General features: G+C 32.7%; 1 pseudogene; it reads left to right on the top strand.

Moving 5' to 3' along the window:
• The first annotated feature begins 941 nt into the window (after positions 1-941).
• LOC149531495 (AAA-ATPase ASD, mitochondrial pseudogene) lies at positions 942-2,715 on the top strand (annotated as a pseudogene).
• The last annotated feature ends 3,432 nt before the right edge of the window (positions 2,716-6,147 follow it).

Raw genomic sequence — 6,147 nt, 5'->3', positions numbered from 1 at the left:
AGTATTTGATCCATTAAGAAAACTTAAAACAATTTTGGAGTTAGGTAGAAGAAAGGAGAATAACAAAGGGGTAATGAGTCATCAGAATTATTATGATCACAACAATTAAAAAATTACAAAGAGTCTTGAATTTCGATTGAGGTAGAGAGAGTATTAATAATAAGAGACTTAAGGTATTGGCCCATTGATAATTAAAAAAATCAATATGATATTGGGAACATTTCTTTTACTATACAATCTTACGAAGTAGTTAACATTTAAAAAGAAGAAACTTAGCTCAATTTCAAACTCTATTTCTTTTCTTCTAATTTAACTTATATTTTATAATATACATATACTTTGAATGTGAGATTAATTTCATATACATTGATAACTTTTTAAATTATAAATGATATTATGATGAGTAGGATGATGATAAAGAAGAATATAAAATTAAATTTGAAACCTTCAAAATAATTTTATCACATAAAAAATCAATATGATATTGGGAACATTTTGTTTATTATACAATCTTACTAAGTAGTTAACATTTAAAAAGAAGAAACTTAGCTCAATTTCAAACTCTATTTCTCTTCTTCTAACTTACCTTATATTTAATAATATACATATACTTCGAATGTGAGATTAATTTCATATAGATTGATACATTTTTTAATTATAAATGATATTATGACGAGATGATGATGATAAACAAGAAAATAAAATAAATTAATTATTTTATCACATAAAGAAATCATTATCAACGATTTGAAAAATGACCTCTGAGCATTAATTAAGATTTAAGAATATATAAAAATTAAATTGTATACCAATTCACAAATTCGTTGTACCTAGTGTAGTCTTTACTCGTCGTTTCTTTTGACGGAATGAATAAATAATTCTATTCACAATTTGTCTTTTCTTACCGAGTCCAACTAGAGATGCCCGCGGAAGGAGTAAGAACGAATTGCATTAAATTTAGTGGTCTCCCACAGCGAACGCGTGGCTGCTATGGATTGAATTATTTAATGATTTTAACGTTGTTATAAGCTTCTTCACTCGCAAGGCAAATCCCCAAGGAATGAAAATGGAGATGTGGTCGAATCTCGGGACTCTCATGGCAACCATTTTATTCTTGGGAACCATGGCCAGAGAGTGTCTCCCTCCCGAACTCTCAGAATATTTTACAGAGCTGCTGAGAAAGATCATACAGTTTCTGTCTCCCTACACCACTCTAGTGATTGAGGAGAACGAGGGCTTCAAGATCAGCGATCTTTACGAATCGGTGCAGATTTATTTGAGCGCCAGATCATCTTCCGTCGCAGCCAGATTGAAGCTCAGCAGGCCGAAAAATGCAAAGGAATTTACCTTCACCATGGACAAAAGGCAACAGATGATGGAAGAATTTCACGGTGTGAAAGCCTGGTGGAGTTTCCGTAGCAGAGAGACAAGGCGCCTATTTTCTCCTGGTTTAACGAGTCCGATGAAAAGCGCCAATTCGAGCTCACTTTTCACAAGAGGGACAAAGTTCGGATTTTTGAATCATATCTGCCGCATCTGCTCGCGGAGTCCAAAATCTTGGAGCTGAAAAGCCGGCACCGGAAGATTTACACAAATAAAGGTCCGAAGACGGATTCTTACGAGGACAGAAAGCGCGTTTGGACGCCGGTGGTTTTCGAGCACCCTGCGACTTTTGAAACCCTTGCTCTTGATCCGGATGTAAAGAATGATATATTGGAGGATCTCAGGATGTTTTCTGAGGGGGAAAAGTATTACAAGAAGATCGGCCGTTCCTGGAAACGGGGTTATTTGCTCTACGGCCCGCCGGGAACCGGAAAATCGAGCATGATCGCCGCAATTTCCAATTTTATGGAGTATGACATTTATGACCTGGAATTAACTGAGGTTAAGAGAAACACCGAGCTGAGGAAGCTTTTGATCGGGACTACGAATAAGTCTGTTATTGTGATTGAGGACATCGACTGCTCGCTGGATCTGTCCGACCGGAAAAAGAAGGCGAAGAAGGAGAGTAAGGAAGAGCAAAACCCTTTGAAAGATGAGAAAGACAGTGAAGAAATTAAGGTTACTTTGTCCGGGGTTTTGAATTTCACAGATGGCTTGTGGTCGTGCTGCGGCAGCGAAAGGATTATTATTTTTACGACAAATCATGTTGATAGGCTGGATCCCGCACTTCTTCGATCGGGGCGCATGGATAAGCACATTCATTTGTCTTTCTGTACTTTTCCTGCCTTCAAAGTTCTTGCAAGAAATTATCTCGGCCTTGAAGATCATCCTTTGTTTAAACAAGTTGAGATTTTGATGAAGGAAGCGCAGATTACGCCGGCAGATGTGAGCGAGGAATTGATGAGGACGAGATATGATCCCACCGCTGCTCTTGAAAAACTGATACAGACTCTGCGCCGGGCTACAGAAAAGGCTGCAGTGAAAAATGAAATTTTGCCAGAGAATGAAAGTGCAGAAGCCAATTCAGTTGCAGATGAATCTTCTCCGGTCTGTATTATAGATAAAGATTCAAAAGTTTCAGAAGAAACCGGGTAATAGTTTATCATATGTTTGAACTCAATTTTCTATGTTATGTTATTGTTTGTTGTTTGTTTTACTCTGTGCTCGGTTGTTGTCGTCCATGACGAGAAAAACAGCTCCAACCATGAAAAGTCATGTGTTTTTTTTTGTCGCCTATTTATGCAGGTTAATCATCAAATTCCTCTTTGTTAGCGTGCGGTTTTGAACTCTAGTTTCCTTCATTATACAGAATAAATTACTCCTGGCTTTTATTTTGAATGATAACAAAAGTAGCTATCCCCGCATTCGACTTTTTAGGAAAGTGAGAAGTTAAAACGTATACGAACCATTTAAATTAGTTGATAAGCTCAACACTAGTTCTGTGTGGGAGAGAGATCTTTTAAGAGTAATAGTAGAATAGTTTAGGCTGCTATTGATACATATACATACCTAATTTTTGTGAGTAATGTATTGAAATTATTAATATAATATATAAGTCTTCTATAAATGTGCAAAGGAAGGTTGATCTTCCTCACAATTTTGGAGAGAATGTTGTCTTGAGGGAGATAGAAGAGAGTTAAGTAAACGTCAATTTTGATGGTGAGTAGAGATAATCTTAGTGTGGGTAATGCATAAGGCATAATAAGATGCCACTCAAGCATAATTCTTCTTGAAACATTTAAAAATTGGGAGAAGTCACAAATAATATAAAAAAGTTTCATGGCAATGTTATTGGATTTAAAATGTAAAATAAAAGTTACTTTGCTACCTAGTTGCATATAGAGTGAGATTCACTGATAATAGTAAATTTAGGTTGTTAGAATATGACACTAAACTAGAAATTCAAGAAATACCTATTATATTTACATGAGTTGATTAGGACATTTGATGAGCTTAAAATCTCATACATATGTTGCAAAGGAAAACAAGTGGTAGATGAACTAGCAAAGAAGGTAGCTAGGTAATATGTGATTGCTACATTGGACATCATATAGTGGCTAGTGACATGGCGTGGGGATAATTATTATTCATTAACTCTTTGTTTGAGTAGGCTTTATGGTTTCGTCCAAATGATGAATGGTATATCTTGATTTGCACTATTAATCTACAAATCCTCAATGAGATCTATTACATTAAAATTAATGATGTTAACTTGATTTGACATTGGGAAGATGATGGTGTAGCTATTACACTAGCCAAAACATAGGAAGGCAAGTTAAATAGACTAGAGATCATGTGATTTTAAGTGGGTAATGCATTGAGATCTACTTTCAAAGATATTTCAAAAGATTTAAAGAGTTGAGAGGTACGAGAACAATTAAAAGATTTAATAACTTACCCTTAAAAAGTTAATCTCATTAATATGTGACACATTAACAATGATTATTTGGGCATTGGACATGTGAGGTGTGAGTGAATTATCTCAAAATAGAAGTGGCGGTATCAATAGCTAGGTCTCGATACACTATTAAGGTTAGTAAGTGAGAAAAGACATTTATATAATTTCTTAGAGGGATCATTGATAAGAGGCTAAATTGTATCTTCAAATCAAACCTAAACTTAATTATTTACACAATGATAAATTAATTTAAAATATTAGTAAATCTTAAGTTTGGACAATTGTACATAAAGGGTTTCCAAGAAAAGGAATTAGGGTAATACATAATTAACAACAAGATATTTTGAAAAAATATAAAAAATCCTCTTAAGTGTTGAGTATAATACAAATATTTTTTCCAAAGGAATTAGGAATATCCTTTTATATGGGTCAATTGATCACCATATACAACAAATTCTATAGTTATAAAAAAAATATACTTAAGAACTAAATCTCAAATATAAAATGTAGTAGTCAAAATCTAGTTTTCGAATATGTAATTTATATTAATATCCAAATGATTACATTTAATTTTCACTAGGTATTTCTAAAACCCATGATTAGAAGTTATTTTTCACGACCTTTTATGATTGTGTATGATAGCCATAATTTGACCTAAATGAAAGAAAATTTTTAATCCTTTTGGGATGTTATTTGTAGGACACTCAAGATTGATGATGATAGTGTTCTTATTTTTTTCTAAATATGTTTTTTCCAACTAATTTTCATTGGAAATAACTTATGTTTTGAAGACGCCTCATGTACAATGATCATAGGTTAACATGAACTCATCATTTTTCATTTTTTTTCAAAACTAAAAAAATAATCTATCATTTTGCTAGCATAACTGATAATTGATCTACAAGTTGCTAATGAAGTAAGGATACTTATGCATTTTATGTTCATTAGTTATAATGTTTTTCAATAATGTCAAAATGTTTGGCATATTATTTTAACTTGTTTTTGAAGTAACTGATAGTAGCCAATAAGATGGGGGGCTAACCCTGAAGTACAAAAAGATCGAATAAATAGATGGAGGTAACCTCCCAATCAAATAACCAATACCAACTTTAAACTTCAAAAACCAATATATGTTCATAGTCAACTTAACAGTACTAGCAATATTTAAACCAATATGCATAAAAGACTATAAAATAAAACAATAGCCCTTACAAAAATTGCTGCTATAAGTCCTCATAAATGACATATACATAAAGACCCCATGGGGTACCAAGTTTATAGGCATAATCATAGATACAACAAAAAATAAGTAAAACATATAGGGCTAGCTACCCTTTTCAAACCCATGGCTATCCTCCTTCTCAGGCACAACCTTGTCCCTGTCCTCACCTTCCACTTTAACTGGTTTGTCTAGGATGGTCTTTAACCAATCCTTAACCATGAACCCATAGATGGATTGAGTGGTCTCAGTGACTTTTCCAAGGTCCTCCTCTTTGTTCACTTGCAAAAAATAAAGGGTGGTGGCTACAAAGTGCATGACCTTGGTGGAAAACTCTACCAAGGTTTCGAGGAAAGATGCTAAGTATAAAGTTTATTCATCAGCCCTTGGTGGATGAAGTAGAAGGTTTTCCCTTCCTCATGTCTTCTACTTGCTTTAAGAATACAATCATCCAGTGAATGCAATAACAGAAGGGTAAAAGCACAAACCTCTGTCACTCTTTTATAAAGGAAAAGGCTAACAAAAGTATAATTGTTCACCTTGAATGACATAAAATTGGTATTATTATTTTGAGTTTGAAAATTAAGTAAACTAATGAAATGTGTAGAAATGGATTAAGTTTAGGATTATAAATTTTAATAATTATTTTGATTAAGAATTGATATATTTTCCTAATTTATATATATAATTTTTTAGCTACTTAAAAACACAAAAAATTAGGAGTCTAGTTGCCACCACAAAATTAAATGGAAATAAACTTATTTCCATTTGATCTCAGACTATGTTATAGATAATATATATATCTAAAACAATCAAAAATAAAAATTGACTTTAGACCTTTATTTTCTCATTTATAACAATTCAAATTTCAACTCACCTAAAATTGATAGTTTTCATCACCCACCACATTTTTCAAAAAAATCTATTCTAACCAAGAGAAAAATTATATATTCTAGAAGAGGACTCTCTACTCTAGAATGTCATATAATTTTTTTAAAATAATTATATGATTTAATATTTTTTCTTTCTCAAAATTGACATTTTTTTGAGTGTTAAAATATGTCATTATAGAATTTTTTAATTAGAA

Source organism: Cupressus sempervirens, chromosome 11 (genome assembly GCF_028749045.1).
Source record: "Cupressus sempervirens isolate cs-2001-9-10 chromosome 11, ASM2874904v1, whole genome shotgun sequence".
Classification (NCBI taxonomy): Eukaryota; Viridiplantae; Streptophyta; class Pinopsida; order Cupressales; family Cupressaceae; genus Cupressus; species Cupressus sempervirens.
This window is presented reverse-complemented; position numbering and strand designations above follow the sequence as displayed.